Genomic DNA, 24,190 nt, shown 5'->3' with positions numbered 1-24,190 from the left:
TTCATTTAAATGGTGAATCACAGTATCATATCCATGCTGTATAAACCGGTTCAATTTCTGTAATACAAAATCCATTTAAAACTTCCACCTTCTCTATGTGTGTATCTGAAAGCACAGGCAGGTGGTGTGACCAGGTGTCTTGTAGGATTTGTATCCTTCCCAGAGCTCCAAAGCAGATGCACATTTTAAAGCTAATTAAGGACTGATTAGTATCATACCCTCTGTTTCTGAATCTGTTAGAAATAGATAATCCAACATCACAGCAAAAGCTGCATCCAAAATCTTAGGCCCAGCTTCATTCATGAGCAGCCATACAAGCTCCAGTCAGAATTGAATTGGACCCCTGCACTGATCTTGATCTAAGCAAACAAATATAAATGCATGCAGTCCTTTCCAAAAACGCAACATTTGTTCTCCTGGGCATTACTTAGAATATTTCAGATATCAAAAGAGGATGTCGGCAGAACAAGAAGAAGTTTATGTATCCAGTGAAAATAAACAAAAATCAAATGCTCCAGAAATAACAGAGTACGGCTGGTATCATAGCAGAATGTGCATGTGTTGGTGCACTTCAGTATAAGGCTGCCAGTTGTAGTCTCCCAGGAGACACAGTGATGGGCACCTACATAATTAAAACACGTCTTCATTTGCTCCGAACCACATATCTATCAGACCTGTTTTACTGCAATCTAAGGATCTCGACATCTCAGACCATTATGTCGAGATTAAACGATTGTGATCTTCTCATAACAACTTTTTTGTTTTGTTTTTCAGGTTCTCAATTAACCACTGTAAGATGATGGCCAAGAGACCATGGAAAAGGTGGTCAACTGCAGAACAAAATATCTAAGCTGATTAGCCAAGGCATTTCTTCTCTGTCAGGACATTCCATGAGGATCTTTGGCAGTTCCAGACCATTATAGCAACTGTACCAAATGTGAAAAATTTATATTGAAATAGGAAATCACACAAACAAAACGGTAACAACTGCAATTGTTGTAACATAGGTAACTACAGCTACTACTACTGTGAATTTTCCATCTCTCATCTATAAGAAAACAATATAATTTCACTTGAACCTTCTTTGCCACAGGAAATAATTTAAAGTCATAAAAGTCATAAACTGAAGTGAAAGTTATTTTAATAAAGTGTTGGCACAAAGATAAAGTACTGTGTGTGGGAGAAGATATAATATGTGCAAGCAATAATAAATATTCTTGAACAAAGTTTGAATCATGTTTCACCAAACAATTATTTCTCCAAGGCTATTTGACTTTTCACTTGCAATGCTAAAAAAAAAGCCTGTAGCCCCGTGATACTCAATTTTGCCATTAGCCAGTCATTATTTCATTAGATGAGGTCTGGCTCTCTTCTTTTCCTAAGGGACAACTATATCTTAATATTTTAACAAAAGCACAGCATTGTAATTATGTGTGAATTATTTAGTGTGGTATTTTGTGTAGAAATCAAACCTAACTTAATCAATGGTAAGAAAAACAATGCATTTTGTCTTCTACTGTATTTATTGCAATTCTCTGTTCCCCAAACAAAAGAGAAGAAATAAAAAAAATATATATCCCTCTAAATTTAGATTCATGAATAGAGCACCATTGTTTTGGATTGGCTAATACAGATGATAGAATAACAAATATTTTTCAGGTCACAAAGCAAATTAAGAAGAAATAGTTCTTGGACAGGTTTTTAATAATTTAATGTGCACTTTTCTAAAAGAAAGAAAGGCAGACTGTGAGTTTGTCCAAACAGACTCAGTAATGATTCTAACAACAACACACACTTCAGTTGCACATGCCGTAATATTTAGAATATAACATGCACCCTTTCACACATTGTGTCACTCTATACACAGGATGTGCGTTATACACATGCGTGGTAAGTTCAGTTTACCTGTATATCATTAGTCACAACCCACATGTAACTAACTGTTTTGCTTGCAGCTTCAGTCAAGTCTTTATTTATGTTTGAGAAAAACTCTTTATAACAAGTGTACATTTTATGCTTAATTAGAAAACGATTGAGTACGAACAGCCAATCAGCTTTCAGATCTATCAGGCTTATATTTTGCATAGATGCCCACTGGAACATTGAAGTGCTTAACTGTGAATTAAATTTTAAATCAATACACGCTTAAAGACATTATAATCTACAACTAATCTGATAAAATAAAAAGCTACTTAAACATATTCTCTTACGCTGGTCTTGAGACAAGCAAAAATCATCTGTGACAGGACACCGTAATGAAGGCTCAATTCGCAGCTACCGGATAGCAAATCAACAGGAAAGACACGATTGGTCCACAATTCTGTCATCAGCTGGATCCAAACAACACCCTCACTCAGAATCAGCCAGTCAAACTGTTAAACCTGTTTCAGTTATTTCTGCACAAGCCAATCCACCCCCTTCCAGCTTGAGTGACACCCCGCCTCCAAAAACAAGTTTCGAGTCTGACTCTATATACACAGACTATTCAACAAGCCTACAGTTAATTTATCTGGCAAAGTCTTAATAATAATAAAAACTGCTTTCTCTACATGTATGTCATTTTCTATTCTAACTATGTTAGGGACTATTTTCTGCAGCTTAAGGTTACCTGGCGAAAAAGTATAAGTTATGTAGTCAGTTTAACATGTTAGGGACGATGTTGCTGCACTTACAGTACCTGGCGAAGTAGCAGATGCAATAGCAAATATATTCAGAGTAATAGAGGTTTTAAAGTGTTCTTTTTAAGAAAAAGTAAAGGAACCAAGTCGTTTTTGTGTTCTCTAAATAGCGATAGTAGCTCGGGTGTTGCTCTACCGTGTGTGGCGTTATGACCTTACTATTCGTTAGAGCGCCCTCGGCCTATGGCTCCCGAGACAGTGACTTAATTACTTTATTACTGACTGTGTTATATATATATATATATATATATATATATATATATATATATATATATATATATATATAGACAGTGGCTTGCAAAAGTATTCAGACCCCTGACCAATTCTCTCATATTACTGAATTACAAATGGTACATTGAACTTTCGTTCTGTTTGATATTTTATTTTAAAACACTTAAACTCAAAATCAATTAGTGTAAGTTGACATTGGTTTTATGTTGGGAAATATTTTTAAGAAAAATAAAAAACTGAAATATCTTGCTTGCATAAGTATTCAACCCCCACACATTAATATTTGGTAGAGCCACCTTTCGCTACAATAACAGCTTTAAGTCTTTTGGGGTAAGTATGTACCAGCTTTGCACACAGTGTCGGAGTGATTTTGGCCCATTCTTCTTGGCAGATTTGCTCCAGGTTGTTCAGGTTGGTTGGACGATGCTTGTGGATCGCAATTTTCAAATAGTGCCACAGATTCTCAATGGGATTGTGTAAGATAGCAGGGAGGGGGTTAAAATCCTCCCTGCTTTAAAAACATGTGAACATGCACTTTTGGGTGAATGGGCTAAGGGTTTTAATTTGTTTAATTGTTTAATTGTTAATTGTTTAATTGTTTTATTGTTTAGTTATCCCCTGCACCTGGTGGTAATTGTAAATTAGAGCCAGGTGCAATGTATTTAAGAGAGGCAGCCAGTCTGCTCTGGGATGTGGCTGAGAGAGGACCCTGACACTCTCTCTCTCTCTCTCTCTCTCTCTACTCTCTCTCTCTCTCTCTCTCTCTCTCTCTCTCTCTCTCTCTCTCTCTCTCTCTCTCTCTCTCTCTCTCTCCTCTCTCTCTCTCTCTCTCTCTCTCTCTGAGTGTGAGAGCAGTCGTATTTGAGAAAGGTATCGTGTCAAACTTGTGTGTGTTGTTATTTGTGTGGTTTTGTAGCAGGTAAATGGCGTCCTGTGAGCTAGATAGGATCTTGCATCAAGTGTTTAGTCAGTGCTCTGCAGGAGCTAGGTGTTTGTTTTGTTTTTGCTTATTTATGTCATTAAAGTTGAGCATCCGCACTATTTTTCTTTCAAACCTGTGTGTGGAACGTGATTTTTAGAAGGGAAAAGAACCCAAGCGGGTCTGTTTGGCGTGCCGGCCTTCACAGATTGAGATTAGGACTTTGACAGGGCCACTGTAGGACATTCACCTTTTTGTTCTTGAGCCAATCCAATGTTGCTTTGGCCTTGTGCTTGGGATCATTGTCCTGCTGAAAGGTGAATTTCATCCCAAGCTTAATTTTTTTAGCGGACTGAAGCAGATTCTCTTGCAGTATTTTCCTGTATTTTGCTCCATCCATTCTTCCTTCACTTGTAACAAGATGCCCAGTCCCTGCTGATGAGAAGCATCCCCACATCATGATGCTGCCATCACCATACTTCACTGAAGGGATGGGTTTGCGCCACACATAGCACTTTGAGTTTTGGCCAAAAAGATCTATCACGGTCTCATCTGACCACAAAACCTTTTCCCACATCACAGCTGGGTCACTCTCATGCTTTCTGGCAAACTCTAGATGTGCTTTCAGATGGTACTTTTTGAGTAACGGCTTCTTTCTTGCCACCCTCCCATACAGGCCAGTGTTATGCAGAGCTCTTGATATGGTTGACTGGTGCACCATTACTCCACTCCCAGCCACTGAACTTTGTAGCTCCTTCAAAGTGATTGTTGGCCTCTCTGTGGCTTCTCTCACAAGTCTCCTTCTTGTTTGAGCGCTGAGTTTTGAGGAACGGCCTTTTCTTGGCAGTGCCTGGGTGGTGTGATGCAGCTTCCACTTCCTGATTACTGATCCAACTGTGCTCACTGGGATATCCAAACACTTGGATATTATTTTGTACCCTTTCCCTAATCTATGCATTTGTATTACTTTATCTCTAACTTCTGTAGAATGCTCTTTGGTCTTCATTTTCTTTCAGATTCACAGCCTTACCAATGATCCTTCAACAGTGGGGTTTTTATCCAGAAAATGTGACAGCAACTTTAATGGTTCACAGGTGGAGGCCAATGGTAAGTAACTGTGTCCTCGTTAGGGCAATTTCTTTCATCGGTGCAAACTGGGAGCTTCCACAGCACAGGGGTTGAATACTTATGCAAGCAAGATATTTCAGTTTTTTATTTTTCTTAAATATTTCCCGACATAAAACCAATGTCACCTTACAATAATCGATTTTGAGTTTAAGTGTTTTAAAATAAATATTTGACCCAAGGGAAGGCTATTGTTACAGACAGGGGGCTATAATGCCTGAAGCCTGGAGGTAACAATAGTCTTCCCGAGGGACATTTAATTTTCCACTATGAGTTGAGTCTGCAGTACATAGTCACAAGGTAATAAGTGAGGCAAAGGTTGGATATATAACTTTATATACTGTAAAGCCATAGATATTTGCAAGCCTTTTATTATGCGTTTTTTGCATATGAAAAAACTAAATGTAAACATGCTTCTCATGCATATCTTAGTTCTGTACATATGATGAAGTAATAGCATGTGGAATATTCCTTATATATACATAAGCTGTAGGCCAAGTGAACAAGGCATACATGTAAGCAATGTGCTTAAAATAGCACTTAAATCTGTGGACATAACAATTCACACATTTACTCCCCTTCATAAACACAATCACACTTTTGTATTGTATTGAATATTTTATTCTATCAAAGATGAGTGAAAACATCTTCAATTTAAAATTTGTCAATTTCTAAATGGTCCTTTTTCTAAATTGTAAATTTCTGATACTGGTTGTACGATCAGATTCTTAAAAGTAACATGATTTTTAGATCTGTAACTTGTACCCAAATGAAACAGAGCCTGAATTAATTTGTTTTTAAAATAGTCGTTTCTGAAAGTTGTTATGATCAGTCCAATAAGAAATCAAATTAGTTTATTGCCCTCTCAATTTTCCAGAATGCCTATTCTTCTAAAGTTGGATCTCCAATTCCTGTTATCCTGGTTATCTAATTTCCCTGTTAGTGTGTCTGTTTGACATTGACAGGCTGTTAAGTGTTCACTCACGCGTCTCTTATCTTTTTACTGTTGTTTGTTTGTTGTGTTTTGTATGGGTTCCTGTGTTTATGATTGTGTAATTATTATTAAGTCAAGGGGAAATTATTGAGCGAGTCTCCACAAAAACACAAGGACATGATGTCCTATGAATGTTACAGCTGATAGGAAGATCTGAGAAAATGGAGAAGTTTTAAAAGCAGCCAAATAAAAATGATGGGCATACACATGTATTACATAGACAGTAAACTTGACAATATTATGTGACATATTATTTGTATTTTTACATAGCATTCTGCCTAAGTTACGTATCAATTAACTTTTTTTTTTCAAGTTGTTCAATCATATGCAAAATAATGCATGCTGGAAATTTAAATTGCAACTGCAAGTTAGCAACTGCATGCTGGAAATTAAAATAATATGCTGTTTTATTAAACAAGTGGAATGTGAGGATCAGTAGAACATTTTAATGTTCATCAAGGAACCATTTTGAAGTGCTTTTATGGTCATTTCTTTCTTAAGCTGCTCAAAATCAGTTTACCGACACAATAGATCTCCGTAAGGAAGAGACCATTGTTAAATCCGATTAGCCTAAAAGTATATTTGAGGCTTAATTTATTATGGTGTTAAACTTTCTTTTTTTAACTCTGTATCTCTAATTCTCAAGGGGGTCACCCTGTCAGTGTTGATTCTGTAGCCTGGATTTAGTTGAATCAATTCTCATTGAAATTCTGCGTAGGTCCTGGGTTCTGTGGAGATTGCAGATGAGTGACAGCTTAGTGGCAAAGCAGATAAATATGCTTGCCTACTCTACAGAGGATTGAATACATTACTCTGCCAATGAAGTGCAGGTAATATGCTACAGAAGAAAAGGGGAGAAATGAAATGTAAGCCTGTTTAATTCCTAGTTTGTTAGCGTAAAATCATTTAAGCTCTGCTTAAATTACTGACTGCACTGGAATTCTTTTCTTCCAGCATTTATTACCACACTTTAAGGCTTATTCCTTATCCTGATATGAGACAGCTCAGAAAATTTTAATTCATGTAGCCGTTTGTATATAGCTGAAGGCCTGCCAGACACTGCAGCACAGCATATTGATTAAGTAATTTGATAAACACACAGAGAAGGGGGCACTGCGCTTTCAGGGTTTCATGCAAAATGCATTTAAATGACCTCGGATAATTGGAAAGAAATCGTAGCTGTAAGGGCTCTTGGTCTCTGTGTGGGCTGTATTTCATTAAAATAGAGATGGCAGGACAAACAAGTAACAAAGTAAACAGACTAAAAACCAATATCAGCACTGAGAGATTGGGCCCTATTCATAACAATGAACTGCAGGCTTGGTTCACTGCAAGATTCAGTATTATTTTGTATTTTATATTAAAACAGATGTTGTAAAGATGATTTTTTTTTTAAAAAGAGCGAACGTTTAAGTCTAGTAGTGGTATGTAATCACAATACATTCTGAGAAAGTATGTTCACAGGGAAGTCCAAGCTGTTCTTATTTAGACATGGCAAGCTGCAGCAGAAGACCTTACAAATAAGCATAGGGAGCAAAGGTCATATGCAATCTCCAGTGAGATTGCAGTGCTAAAAATAAAACAGAACGACCCAGCAGTAAATAGATTTATACATACAGTGTTAGTAAATAACTATCCGACAAACATGTTGTTTTCTGGAAAGAAGTAATAACCTGTGTCTTTATAGAATATTATGAATATTCAAAACATGAAAACACTCCCTAAAAATAAATATTTTGCTGGGTCGAAAATTGTGCTATGTAAATTACTGTTGAAGATAAAAGGATTTCTGTCATTTTTACTGCAAAATCCAATCAATTTTATTTATTTTATCTTAGAGCAGAATAATAAATGATATTCCTCTAAAGCACTGTGCAGCTGCAGAGAAAACTATTTAGTTCACCCAGAGCTAGCAGGTGAAAGATGCTCAGTTTAGGGCTACCAGTTTCCATAATGAAGTGCTAAAGGCATTTTCATTTCTTCTAGCATTGCTTTTACAAATTAGTGCTTGTGAGAATGTGTTAACCCCTAAGGAGCTTTCGGAGTCTGCAGTAATGGGATTGGATGGCTCAGACTTGATGCATTCATCAATGATTGCCCAGGATGCTGTTCTATATTGGAGCTGCAAAGGGAACTGATGTAATTAAATTATGTCTTGAGGCATTGCGTTGGAGGAGAAGGAAAGATGGGCAGCTCACCAGCATGTCATTGAAAGGGAATCAAAGAATGGAAAAAGATATTAAGAAAGTAAGAAAAGTGGAATTATAAGAAACAAGTTGACATGCAAGGCAAATTATTGATGCTACAATATAATATAAACACAAATAGATATTTAGTGATTGTGTATCATTTTAAAACATTGAGAGGTGTGCAATTTGGATTCGGATATAAGGGGAGGCGCAAAAAAGAAAAGGGCAGGGCCAGTCGGAAGTGTATGAGGTCACTGAAAGTGGACAGGGCCAATCAGAAGTGTATGAGATCATAGAAAGTGGGCTGGGCCAATCAGAAGTGTATGAGGTCACTGAAAGTGGACAGGGCCAATCAGAAGTGTATGAGATCATTGAAAGTGGGCTGGGCCGAAATGTGTTTCTGACCAGTAGCATGTGTTTATTAAAAAAAAAAACTTAAGTTGTTACCATGTCCATTTCACTCTTTCTTTCTTTATAACTATATCCTCAAACAAGTAGTTATATTGCTAAACATGTAATTATAGCTATGCTTTTATATTACAACTCCTGGATGTAGCTCAATTATATGCCATGTTACATTTAGATTCATTACTAAGTTTCAAAGTCATTTTATTTTTTATTCCATTAATTTGCTGCTTAATATATCAGCCTGATGTCATCTATTTATATTTTTTGCTCCAATACTAACAGACTTCTTTGCAGACATGATCAAGTGACTGATCAAGGAACTTAATACACTTTCTCTAAAGTTTCCTTACTTTTGTCCATGAAAATGTACTTTGTGTATGCTTTCTAATGATATGTGCAATGAATGTGTTCAGGACTGAATTCTAACCACAGGGGGATAATTACCATTAGAAGTCATTTGATGTGAAACAATGGCTTCTCTGAATCATGTGATTAACAACTTGCTTTCTCCTACCAAATCAGAATCTATAGCTCAGTACAAGCTGATTGACCTTTAGTGCCTGAAAGTGGATGAAGAACGAAGTGAACTTCAGTACAAACCTAATCCTTTATATGCCTAATCAAGAAGATTTATTATGCTGATGTATCGATCTGCTTGTTGTTTTAGTTTATTACTCAAACATTAATAATTAGGAAAAAAAACAAAACTTGCTAACATAATATTTGTGCTTAGCAAAAATTAACTTTTATTATGCGCATCACAGCAAAACAGTGGGCTCGTCAGTTCATTTTATTCCTTTGCCGGATCTAATTTTACTGTATCAAATAAATGTAATGTTTACAAAGATTTATCATTCACTTTAAACATTTAAAGCCTGATCGAGACCCTTACAATACAAATAACTGATCCGATTTGAGAATGACACCAAACAAATAAATGAGGAACATGAACTGGCAAAGAGAACAGCTCCCAAAATGTTTTTTATTGTGTTCATAAACTCATTCAAATTAAAATAACTAGACAGAGATACAAGATGTTTGAAAACAGCTGTATACGAATGTAATACTGTTAAGCTATTCACAGCATTAAAAAAATGCATAATTCCTCCAAGTGTATTGCTCTTTTTTGTATTCCTGTGGAATAACAGTAATACATTAGTTTTCATAGAAATAACAGGAAGAAGAATACTTCCAAGGACCAATACTCTTTAAGAGCATTACCTAACAACAAGGGGTTCGCAAAAAACTATAATAAATCAGTTACCTATCAGAGTATGTATTTGACTGAGGTTCTTCATTGGAACACTGTCAGTTTGAGTAATTTCTAGCCAGCTGAGCTGACGACACACCATGAGCATGTGGGGCAGAGATACTAGTATCCAACGCCAACAATAGGAAAGTGTCATGATGACTGACATTGGTTTCATTTGCTGTGATTTTCTTATTATTTTACTTATTAACAATCCACACAGGTCCACATTTCTACCCACCACCAGCTGTTATTTTGTTTACCAGCACCTGTACAGCAGTGGAACAATGACCTATGACTGCACTATGACTCTGTACGTAGATGTGCAGATCAAAACTTTTAAGATTCATTTGACTAAATGGATTAGCAATGTAATCAGAAGACTTCCACCTCTAGGTCATTGCTTTAATTTTAGATGACAAAGCACAAGAGACAGGTGTCACTTGCTAGACTTATTTAAGAAGCTGTCTTGCACTTTCTTAGCTAATTGATAGGAGAACATGAAAAATGTATTTGTATGAACTACAGCGCCCCTTATGTTTTATGTATAATCTACATCAAAAATATTTGGACATTGCAGAATATATTTGCAAGAGTTAAAATACACACCAGACAGTGTTATCTGCTTTTTTGTTAGGTAGCCTTTAGAGAAGAAAGGGTTAAAAAAAAAACATAAACAAAAAAAAAAAAAAAAAACTTTGATATGTGTAGTTCTTACGCTGTAGTTCATGTAGTATCTATATTTTTCTACCAGGACTCCTTTTACACCCCTACGAATATCAACACAATGTATCGGTGTAAGGAAAGAGGTAGTTATACATTAAGAGAATTTCAACGACAGAAATTAATAACGGTAGTACCTTGGTTCCGTAGAAAAATCTGTCCATTGTGGTTACAATTTGTGATTAAGACCGATTTAGAACGAAAGAGACTTTGTCACTAAAAAGTTTAATAATTCGGATGATTCCCTCGACAAACTGATCCTGTATTTTAATATATATATATGATATTATATATAGATATATCATTATATATATATCTATCTATATATATATATATATAAACTAATGTCTTCAAAACTCTAGCCTAAATCTCCTCAACGGGTTACAATTGGATTTAGATGTCAGAAGGTCAGTGTGATATTCAGAGTTAATAATAAGCTCTCAGTTATAGAATAATAAACAGGCATTTTAATATATTTAAATGTCACTATCTAAACCGACTGCCCAACAGTGGTAAAACGAGTGTTTTTATTGGAGGAAAGACATATTTTCTCTATCATCAATTACCTTATAAACTTCTTTCTTTAAGGCAGTTTAACAAGAACAGCTTCTGAATTGGGATTTTCAGATACTTGTTAGTAATTGCACCAAAACATTCGAAATGAACTGAAAAATATATATTACAGACTGCTCAAACCACATCATATAAATATTTTAAATATAAATTTGTGGAAGCAGTGCTATAATCTAAATGTAAATGTTTTTCCTGGTTATACAGCAGTTATACAACTTCACAAATAATTGCTTATATGCTCCGCGTTTTCGTTTTTTATCTTTAAAAAGAAAAAAGTTTATTTTACATATATACTGAGCAGCAAAAGAAACTTATCACTATTATAACACGTTCATTGTCCCCCCCCCCCCCCCAAAAAAAAATAAAAAGGTATATAAATGATGGACATTGCCGAAATGTTTTTGGTTTCTTCTTAATCACTCGATCATTCATCTTTGACCATGACACGCTTGAGTGACTGTGACTCAAGCATATGCACTTAATCACCTAATTAGTTAGACAGTTGATTGGACATTGGATATGGAGTGATTTCAGCTGTTGAATTGCCAATACACCAATATGCCACGTCTGTCAAGAGAGCAGCACCTTTGTGCAAGCGACATGTTGGAGGCTGGACTAGGGCAGGGCAAGGTGGCTTGCCATCTTGGCTGCTCACAGCCAGCAATTTTAAACCTGGCGAGATGGTATAACCAGACACACTCTGTCAATGACAAGCCACGAACTGGAAGACACGTGGCTTCAAGGGCTCGGAGACCACTGAACAGGCAGATGCTTATCCAGGCACTACAAGAGGAATAGGCCAGGATTCCATAAGACAACATCCAAAACTTGGTGCAAGTCTATGACTTTCGCAGTACCCCTGTCCCCCCATAACTTTAGACAGTAAAATGTCAATTATTATATAGCACAATAAAAAGTCACTGCACCTGCTTTAAAACAGAGTTTGTAATTTTTTGATCACATCTAGTGAATTTTATACAAATACAAGCGCTATGTTTCTTTTGATGCTCAAATATAAGTGATACGTTTCTTTTGATGCTCAGTATATTAAAATAGGGATAAAATCGGGTGCAAAAAAATCTCATACACACTTTACATGTGGAAGGTGAGGTGTAGCACTTCTGGTTGCTGATTAGGTTTAATGTCCCTGGAATGTCTGATAAAGCAGAATCTGTGCCACATTTTCCCAAGTTAACTGGTAATTTGCGAATGTTTGTGCAATTGCTGTGCTGACGGAAACAGTATCTACAGAAGGTATAAACATGACATCATCACAAAACAAGCCAGATTTATTCACCGTGAAATCATAAAAATATAATACAATTGACACAACTTCGAAACATTTGTTTTCTTTTGAATATTCATAAACTGATTTATGTTTTCTCCTCATTCCTCACCTACTAAAAATATTACATTTTTGTATAAGTATTTAAATTTAGTTTTTGATCAAGCTAGTAGTTACTACGCCCAGCAATTGCCACAATAAACAGACTTTGATTGTCCAACATAATCAGGTGATAATGTGTTTATGAAGTGACAGAGAACTACAGTTGAACGTTATTTGATCCTCTGACGTTTAAACATCTGCTGTATCCTACAGTATATGGCTGCGTATTACAATGTGGGTGTCAAAATAAAACAGCATTTTAATAAAATTATATAGAACTGAGATAATATTGAATAATAGATACAAATCGGTATAAATCAGTAAAAAAACATCCACTTTAAAAAAAATAAAAATAGAATCCTGTCATTTTTCTGTAAAATTCTGAATAAACCGGAAACGCAGAACACTACTTATAAACAGAGTATGCTGGCATACATTAAAGCACTTCCAGCAACTGTTTTTCAGAATAGTAATGTAATGTTTTGGTCCAGAGATTCGCAGACCATGTTTTTTTTTTTTTTATTATTATTATTTATTTATTTATTTATTTTTTATTTATTAATGTATTTATTTATTTATTTATTTTTGTTTGTTCTTATTTTCCAGCAAATGTCTTCAGTGTAACTTGAAAAAGAATACTTTCCAAGTACAATTTACAAGTTTTGTCACAAAACAGTGTTTACATCTAAAACATAAATATTTCACTGCAGGTCACAGGGCCTCATCATTGCTGACCCAGATCACACAGTGGTTATTAAATTCTTGGAAAAAATCCCATAAAGAATTTACTCGACCAATCAGAAAATGGTACACCAGAGAGATTTGTTTGTAATAATTCTTTAAAAAATGGTCTTTATTGCAACTAAACATGCAATCCAAGAAATATTTTAACTTAGACTTTGTTAAAAGTTAAATAGTGGGTATCATTTTATTTAGTGTATCAATCATTATGTTTATCTAGTGTATCAAAGTTCACTATGCTTTATGTCTATGGGCTCCAGTACACTGGATGGGGCATTTGGTCCCAAAGCAATTGTGACATTATGTGGAAGTTTCTACATTTATTTTGATTTTATATTTAACAAAATAAATAAATTAAAAAAAAAATAAAAAAATGCCTGCCCAGGTATATTCTCTAATAACAGTTACATTTTCTGAGCTGTTATTATTTGGAGTTCTACAATATAAAATTATAGTTTCTTCTTCTACAAAAACAAATGCATTTTTCTAAGGCATCATCACTTTGTTATCCTTGGGAGAACTAAATGTGACTTGGAAATATTATAAGGGATGGTATAACAATAGATAATTAAACACATGTATGAATAACAAAGACCAAAGCTTCACATGGTGACATTGATGAAAGACTCAAAAAGAAAAACTGGTCTAAGCAGAAGCCTTTTTTTAAATATAATTTTTTTCTTTGCCAGGTATGGAAGTATTTCTGATCTGCAGAAAAATGTACCTAATGAGAATAATGAAAGAAAAAATGCTGTTACCGTTAAGGCAATGTTAGTCATAATGAAAAATACGAATTTCCTCCCCTTTCCAGGGAAAATAAAACAACATGTCAGTAGGACTCCTTCTACAATGATAAATAATGATGTAGTAAATAAGAGTGAATGCCAAAAAAACACATAAAATAGATGTGACGGCTGGGAGGAAGAACACACAATTATAGGTTGTAATCCATTTGGAATAACAAACATTTCACAGCAGTTTACTTAATTAGAAATTGGCAATTGGTAGCTGCATCTTTCTCAGAATTATGGTACACTCAACTTAATAACTGATGCCAAGCTATCTATGTGCACCATTTTCTACCACTGCCACTGTTATCTGCAGCTAAGGAACAAATCCTCATCTTTCGAACACTAATAAACTCTAATATTCCTGAGTATTTCAAATGTGGTTGTGGGGTCATTAGCACTGTCTGCAATGTTTAGGGCCAGAATGGGTAGCCAGGACAGAATCTCAATGATTAGTCTTTGAATTCTTTCAGAGAAGTTTGGTGTGGAAATCTACAATGAATTCTGTTCTTCAGAGTGGACTATCCAGTAGTCATCATCATGTTTCAGACAGTTGAAACCTTGTGATACAGAAGAATTTTCTACTCACTGCTTTGAATCCTATATCAAAGGCTATCAAACCTACTATCTTGCTCATTGTTACTGAAACTGATTTACAGCATATTTGAGATGTACAAACTCAAATTCTTATGAATGTGATAAAAGAGATGTTTTTGCTTGCCATTGGATGTGACTTTACTATGAGTCTCACAGCTATTCACAGAACATTGAGGAATGATCACTTTATCAATGTAAATTGGTCACACAATTAGTCAAATAATAACAACTATGGGGGTCTGATTTCCAGGTTCTATCTTTAAGAAGTGCCTAAAATCCCTCATGTTTTATTGTAACGTGCTGGTTTTGAGAGGTACTTAATTGAAACACCATAAAATATGGTTCTTTCAGAATGAATCTACAGTACATGGATCTGACAAGAGTGAGATGTGAGATTTGATTGACCATGAGTTAGTTAGGCAATGCATGTGATAAATGATGTCTAGCTTTTGTTTGATAGCCCTGCAAACAGAAATGTATGATGTTTATGTTCATTATGTCTGAAATAAGAGTTGTGTCTTTGGAGACTAGTAAAATCATATTCAAATTCCCCAGCTCTCTGGATTGATCACATTTCGTTAACCCTGCTGTTTTTCATTTAAGAATTACATCACTGGGATGATGAAGATTAGTAGCAGCCCACACTAGTCTAAGAAATGTTTAACAAATTGACCTGAAGCCAATGTTCTGGTATGCATTGTCATATGGAAAAGATGTAAAATGTTTGGCTAAAAAACTAAACAAAAAAACAACAGAAAACCAAGCAGCACTTCTGTCATATTGTTGGACCTCAGCTTTGCCCATACGGGGGCCTTATATGTCATGTAATACATTTACCCTCAACAATCTGACATTCAGAGTTCATTATTTGGTAGTGTAAATTTCCCAAAAGAATGTAATCTTCTTCAGTAAGAGTTAGTTCTAATGGGAAGTAAACTGGCTTGAGATTTCCCTGTACAATTGAAAATAGCAGGGAAAATTACTCATGAGCCATTTTCATGCTTCCATCTGCACCACCAAACCAGTCTGTAAAACATCTTCTTATTCCAAATTAGGACTGCTGTGGATTCCTTCTGCAGTCCCCACAGAAAAATTTGTGAAGGACTCGCACAATTGTTATTTATATGTAGTGTATTTAAAACTTACAGTAGTAAACATGGTTGAATTAATGCAGATCTGGACAAACGTGCATTTGTCAAGGTCAATGGCAGTTTCACAAAACTCACCATTGCTGACACAATATCCACCATCACAATGATACTCACTCAGATGTGTCTTATTTCATACACAACTCTGCTGCAGCCTTGCACCCCTATGTTATATTTGTACAAATTCTCAAGTTTTCTGAAGTGATACATTATGTAAATAAAAGATTTTGTGGCATCTCTCTTTTTTTTTTTTTTTGGTGGGACAAATAAACTGCAATCGTACATAAAGGTCAAATATCACTAATATGTGTCGATTTTGTATAATTGCAGTTTATATGTTCTTAGACTTACCTCAACTTTTTCCCTGATAGTAAACTTGTTTGATAGACCTTTTTTTCTGCAATTCAAGGTTTAACACTTGCCTCTTACATCCTTCATGTTAGACTAATCAGACAATTTCCTCCAATAGAGCGAGTTCAAAAGATTTTTTTTGCCACAATTCATGGGCTCAGTCCCAGTTCAAAATGGCTTGATCTCATTCTACTTTCAGATCTCTTTCAACTTGGTCCCAATGACAGATGGAAACATTTCATTTGTTTATTTGAAAGCCATAGTTTCTGTGATCGGTGCTTCAACCAGTTGGTGTAAGCTGATTACATTAAGAACTCTTTTAACCATGATATAAGGAATACATTTGATCGTCTCTCTTTTACATGTTTTAAAAATGATATCTGGAAATTGTTTAGGGCCTCATGTAAATGTTTTGACCCTGATTAAGGATCCGTACATGTTCGGGTGAATGCCCTTTGCTTATGACTCCTAAAATGATTAAGACAGTACCAAAAGTGATATTGTTTTTTTTATTGTATACGTTTGTTGATAGGACACCCTTGTAAATGAGATCTAGGTCTCAATGGGATAAATTCCTGTATAAATAAGTACATTAATAAAACAAATTAAAAATATGATTAAACCCTGGGGAAAATTATCAAGGAAAACCACACAACACCTACCTTTGTATTCATTGTGCTTTAACATGGCTATTTGTTCATCAATCTGTCTGTAGAGTTCTTAAACATGTATTTGTATAATATACATCAATTTGCATTTTGAACTACACTACTGTATGTATTTTATAATATATCAATGAAGGTTTTCCTATACCATAAACATAATTTCCATTCTTCCTCTGTCAACCAGCATGTTTTTGGTTTTGGCAGTAGTTTGTAAACTTGCATTCATAATTGACTAATTAATTTAATATTGTTATATCATTTTAATTGAACATGTGGAGGAGAAAACATTTGGCTCTTCAATTTTCTGTGGTTTCAGATAATTACATTATCTACAACAGCTAAAACCACTAATCACATTAAAGGGACATTTGTTATCATTTCATTGTATTAGTAAATCACAGCTGTGTAGTAACTAAGTGGAGTTAGTATGTAGCATACAGACTTTGGCAATTGATTAGACTAAGTAAAAGACATTCCTGCAAGTACACACATTTAGCCTGAGGCACACAAGACTTGTACCTTTTAGATATGTACAATAACAGGTATCAATTTAATATTTGTTACTGGAAATTTAAAAGAAAATGTATTAACCTTTTTTGAGGTTGATTGAAGAAATAAAGTAAGACAATATAACATTTGTAAGAAGTCATGCGACCCATCTCAATGGAAATGCAAGCAGAGGTGAATAGGGAAAGATTAAAAACTCCCCTGGTAAAGGCCAAAAGCTGTGAGGATAAGTCATGCAGTGATGAGAGCGCAGGTTTGTGTCCTAATTTTGCAAGCTATCGATTAGTTGGGGATTAGACTGCACTGAAAATGCCCTCACTGGCCAGACGTCTGGTGAGCTATTTTACCAGTTTCCCAGCTCAGCTATTTAAAAATGTTAAGGATCAACAGGTCATAAAGTAAATAAAGCAACAGCTTAATGAAGTTTATGAAGTACACCCTACCTCAATATTATATTCTCCATAGATTTATGCAGTAGAACTTCTCCACAAACTTCTCTAGTCAATTTAATTACTTGAAAAATTAAGAATTCGATATCTGTTAATGAAAGAGGTGAACATTTGCAAAAGGTCATGACTCCTCATGAGACAAGCTAAAAGCTTGCAATATAAAGCAGCACATTTGCTTTACTTGTCATTCACCCAGTAGCTAGGTTAATCAATCAAATTAGGTTACTTTGAATACTTTGCTATTATTTCATACTGAAACAATTAAATAAAATACTGTAGTCTCTGGCTAGCAGAACACCCCCCAGGAAGCAAGCAAAGTGTTCTCTTAGCCAAAGTGTTCTCAAAGTCCACCGGACACAATATCCCAAAGCCAATCATGATACGAATCAATAAATACAAAAGTATTTATTATATATGTCATCTCTCAACATTTATGATATGGAAATGTGACGACTAATCTCAGATTATTTTGTTTTAGAATGTGTGAAACATATTTATTCTTACTGAATATAATGCAGAAAGGATGTAAGAAAGGTAGCAGGAGGTCATTTTGGACATCCAAAAAACAAAACAAAAAAACTAAAAACTAAACAGGAATGTGTACCAAACTTATGTGGTCTGATACAAAATGCATTTGCCTACATTTGCAGGTTTAATTATTTTTAAAGATTCAATTTGTTCGACTAGTAGTTATAAATGCATTTTACTCACACAAGACCATAGGGGAAAAGAGAAATGAGAATTTTCTCTTTCCATTGTTTGCTCAATGGGAGATAACATGGTCCGATGACTCCCAGCAGGGCTTGTCTGTATAAAGTCAGACACAACATAAAGGCACCCAATGTGGCAGGGTTCTGTCCCTGAAACCTCTTCAAATCATGAACAACTGTTCCTCTGAAACTGAACAGACCTGCTCCCAAAAATCATTTGCAACCCAAAATGTTTTGAGCAGACAACAACTACAATTACACTTTGTGGAAATGTAAGCTGAATCACTCGGTAGGAGGCACAAGCTGGACAAACTATCCATATTAGAAACATGAAAGCAATTTCTTTTTGCAGATTCTCTTCTGAATATAATTAGTAATATTACGCATTAGTTCCAGTGACTAGGTTAAACCGGGCCTTTGACTAAATGACTAAAACTTTCAGACAACATGTAGCCATTTGCACCAAATGCTGCAATTCAAAGATTGTGTAAAATGACAGAAAATGTAGTTTAATCAGAAGTGTTTTATTTTCTTTAAGAAAACAACCAGTCATTGAAGAAGCTTTAAGAATTTAAAGAAAACCAAGTATAAATATGTTTTATATACCATTCATAATGCATCATTTTATTCGAAAATAGCCATCAACTAATGAGTATCGCTGTCAGGTGATAGGACTATGCTGAGCCTGATATAAAAGCTGCCTTTAGGTCTCCGTAGCTCTGATGTCATCGCCCCGCCCCTCGGGTGCTGAATGACTATGCAGAGCGCAGGAAGCCCAGCCTCTTTTGCTTTCAGCTGCTGATCGGGATTGAGCGTAAACAATGACTTTTAAAAAAAAAAAAAAATATAAGTTTTACCATGGAGTCTATAATCAAAGTTATCTTTGACTGAGTATCAAGAACTACAATTTATCTGCGAGAGGCTTACTCGATCTGAGAATGTTAGCAGTGCTGGCTAGCTGCGAAAGATAAGCATGGTTATAGTTTCTTACTTCATAAAGGCAGAAATGCAAAATGAGCTCAAACTGTTATGACCACACTTGAACCATAAGATGGCACCCTAAGTGGTCTGCCTTGACATGATTTCCCATGATGCTTTCTGGTCTTTATTGTTAGTTTCTTTGAAAGAGAATGCCAGTTGTGGTAAAAACCAAAAAAATTGGACTGCGAACAAAACCTAGTGATTGTGTGATGGTACGTATGGATTGAAAATTGTTTTTTTTTCTACTCTTTTAAACTAATGGAGACATGTTTCTGTGATTGGCAGATTACATTCCTCTTGTTTTATTTAGGTGACAGAATCTGTGACATAACATATCCTGTACCTGAAGAAATTTGCATTATGTGTAATTAAATACCCTTGTAAACAAGATGTTACATCTCAAGGGATTTATTACCTGGTTAAATACCTGGGTTGAGTCTAGTGTTGATAGACCAATAGATACAGCTAAGGTGAGATGATGAAAGAGGTTTTCTATTGCTCTAAAACAGGGCCTGACTCTTTTGTTGAACCTTGGTTTGTTAAGCTCAGGGTCTTTGGCTTGTGCCTAGCTCCTGCCAACCTTCTGAACACTAGATGAGAGGGTAGAATATCTGGAAGTGTATGTAAACAAATGATGCTGATACTGGTCCTGGGTTCAGGTGTATATATTTGTCAGTAATAATGGCAACTAAACTTGAGATATCTCTGCACCAACTAAACCATCTTGTAGATTCTGTGAAGTAAACCAAAAGCAAGAAAGCTGTATCTTTGAATTACTCAAATAGGTGCTGGAGGATTGCCAGATTAAAGGGAAGAGAAACATTTACATTGTTATGCAAGATTAGTGTATATTTTGTTTTAGGAAAACAAAATATAAAGCACGGAGAAGCTAGTTTATTTTAAAATGTGGAACAAAAGCAATGACCTACAGAGCTGGCAATTAATTTCAGTAGATGGTGCAATCAAACCACTGAGATAATCGGCCTGTTAGATTTGTTTTTCTTTTTTTATATATAAAAGGGATGCTGTGAACTGACAATTAGTTTTAAAGCATGATAGATTACCACAACAGCTGGAAATCAAGCCTTTTTTCAGCACTGTAACTCTGGTATCCTTCTTACAGGCAAGTCAAACTAAATGATTTCAGCTAACAAAGAGATATATTTTTACTTTGACTGTGACTTTGAAAATTACAAAAGAAGTCACAAATATCTGTGGGAAGGGAATTTCAGAATTAACATGCTTAGTAATAATAGTGGACAGGTTTCAGCCATCAGAAATGTACAGGTGTCCATGACGTGTCTATCTGACCTACTTGCAGAAATAAAAAATACAAAATGACCCAGATGTATTTGTTGCTGGCAATTACGATTAGTTGCCAGGGCTATTTTTCATTTTCATATTATATAAATTACCAGCTTTGGATAAAAGCATCTGCTAAATGACTAATTAATAATAATACAAATAGTCTGGTGTGTAACCCACTGCCTCTAGTTTAGTTTAAGAGTTGCATTCATAATTAGAGTTTCTACAATTAAATAAATGTGACAACTCTTGAAAAATGACAAAGTTTTCAAAGTAATGTGAAAGTGGTTTTGGTAATCCTCTGACAGACAGATACAGGCACAGATGTCTAGGATTTCTTTTTTCAGCACACAGAAATAATCATGTGCCAGTATCAACAATAGTTTCAGCCGGGTGACAGTACACAGTGGTGTAGAACAGCAGAGGTACATAGGGGTGTATCAGCGGCTCCCTTTGAAGCGATACTCTCCACTGGGACACGCCCACCAGTTGGTCAAGGGACCGCAGCAGGTCAATCCTCAGCTACAATTTGTTGTAAACAAAATGCAGCTGGAAGTGAGTCACAAGCGGTGTGTCTTGCTTTTTCCAGTAGACTCACGTATGCGTCCGAGAAGCCAGTGATGGTATTACAAGAAACAGACATTTAATCCTGTCAGACTACCTGTAGAATGTCCTGATACAAATCTCGGAAGTGGTCATACTGGCCCCCACTAGACACAAGCCACTAGATAGTTGACAACATTACCTGGATAAATTGCCATGTTAGTGTACATGTGTGCATTTTACAGCATAGTACAAAGCAAAGATGATGTGAAATGCTATCAAGTAAAAAAAAAAAGAAAAAAAAAAGATTGTCTTAAACCTACAGTACATTAGGTCTTTTCAACAGGAAAATACAGCTTATACAAGAGATTTGCCTACAACCACAGACCATTAAACATTTGTTCTCCTTTGTGATTCAGTTGCTGTCCTTTCAGCCAAGGACACTCTACACTAAATTAAAACATTTCTACACATACTGTAGCTGAACTCCATATGTTTTTCATTGTGTGGTATGTTACTTTTTGTATTGTACACCAATACATAGTATTAGAGTTTAAACACATCAAAAATAAACACAAGTTACGTTTTACAAAAAGAAAAATATTTTTCATTGAAAAGCTATTCCTGGGCACAGTCTTCATTCGTATGACTTATAATCATAAGTTATTATATAATCATAAGTTATTTTCGCTTTGCGTTCTTCTCTCCAAAACTGCACAAGATGACATCTGTTATACAATAAGAGACACCCTACACATGACATATTATATGTGTATATGTCTTCAACCTTCTCTGAAGATTGTTAGATGTACACTTCACTGAAGTTTTACCAGCTACTCATTTTAGTTTGAACTGAGTAACAAGTCTGTAACATACTGCAGCAGGACTACCAGGGGAACAAATTTTTTTCAGCTTGTAGAACCACCATTTGCTGAGCCAAAATACAAAACAAAACAAACAATGAAAAAGGAGGGCATGTAGGCGATGAAGTGTGATTCTGACATTTAGCAGCCAATCACCTTTCCCATTCTCTTGCATGACAGAGTCAAGTGACCTTTTGAGCTTCTCCTCTCTGCACTTCACGCATTACCTGGAGAAATTAACATTAGCATGCTTCTCCGCTCCATGTTGCTATTAATGTCATCTGGGAATTGAGATTCATGAATTCATTTATTACACAGACTGGAGACCCATTTTACACTCTTAGCACAGTAGGGTCACTCATGGGAGCTGGTATTTTTGGAAGCAGCTTCAACTACCTCTGCTGTTGAGGGATTGCTTGGAGCTATGGAAGAGGAAATGTCACTGAGAACAGGGAAGAAAAAAAAAAGACAGCCGAGGACAGCTTCAAGGAGAAACGTTCAGGCCAGACATTTGTAACATGCCCAAAAACTGCAGAGACCAAAATAAAACTGTAAAAATGTACAGAGCAATTAAAATAGAATTTAGTTGGGAAGTGGTGCCCGGTCTTATCAAAGGTGTAGAGCGGAACGTTTTCTAATCAGTTTAAAACATGATTGAGCAACTGGGACATTTTCTTTGTTAGTGTAACAGAAGGGTTGCAAAGCATTTGCACGTTATTTTGGAAAATCTATATCTTGAGGTTAGACCCAATTAAAATTGGCAGGAGGTGTGGATAACATAAGTTATGAAGCCCATGAGTCAGTTTATGTTGCTTTTATATTTCACTCAACTTTTTATAACAATTTTGGTGCTTCTAAAAAAACAGATGTACGTACCTATGTAGTTGTGAAAGCACGTGTACACTTCAGTAAAAAGATACGTTAATTTTAATACAGAACTTTTCAAAAATAATCTTGATTGGTTAACTTGGTATATAGATCTATTCCAGCATTAGCACTGGGCAGTGGACTACTGCGTTATAATTTACCAACTACGAATTTAATTTAGGCATGGTGACTTAGTGGTTAACGTTGCTGCCTCACAGCTCCAGGGTCCTGGGTTCGATTCCTAGGCATCTGTCTGTGTGGAGTTTGCATGTTCTCCCTGTGTTTACATGGGTTTTCTTCCTCAGTCCAAAGACATGTTGTTTAGGGTGATTGGTCACTCTAAATTGCCCTGTGTGTGATGGCCTTTGATGGACTGGCATCCCGTCCAGGGTGTACTTGAGCCCTGTGTCTGCCAGCTTAGGCTCCAGCTCACCGCGACCCTGTAAAGGATTAAGCCGTTAATGATAATGGATGGATGATTTAATTTCCTCAAACTATCATGCACAACAAATAGAGAACTAGAACAGTGTTTTGTCTATCATAGCAAATCATGCTAATGTGTTCTTACAATTAATAGCCAGAGGGTGGGTGTTTTGGGGGGAAAGGTCACTCATAGGTTCTGAGTCCCAAGCTTTCATTGAAACAAACATCCAATTCATTCAACGTATAGCATACAAAACAAATGCAAAACTGCAAGATATGCTGGAAAGAGTTCAAAATATTATTATTATTATTATTATTATTATTATTATTATTATTATTATTATTATCAACCACACTCTAATGACCTGCTTGCCACAAAAGTATTTGTGAAAAAATGAAGTGCCAAGATATTTGATATGAAAAAGTGCGGATAGTGGTTACTGAGGAGCCCCAGACTCTTAAACACTATCTCAATGAAAGTAGCAGAAATGTCTTGTTTAAAAGTGTTTCCTCAGTCACATATCAACCGCATTATACCATTTTCATTAAAGAAGGAGAATAACCAGGTTGCATTTTTACAGTGCTTACTTCAGGTTTTGTGGTCTATTTATCAGTCTGAACATAATTCATGAATCACTTAAAAGTACTTCTTACAAGAACAGTTACAAACATGAAAACCACTAACTGCATGAGGAGATGCAGCAGATAATGGGAGTGAACACATATAAACTGTCACTGTGGAAATTCATCCAAAGTGGGAATGTAGCCACAGAATA

This window comes from Polyodon spathula, chromosome 17, assembly GCF_017654505.1.
Source record: "Polyodon spathula isolate WHYD16114869_AA chromosome 17, ASM1765450v1, whole genome shotgun sequence".
Taxonomy (NCBI): Eukaryota; Metazoa; Chordata; class Actinopteri; order Acipenseriformes; family Polyodontidae; genus Polyodon; species Polyodon spathula.
The sequence above is the reverse complement of the archived record's forward strand: the minus strand, read 5'-3'. Positions refer to the sequence as shown.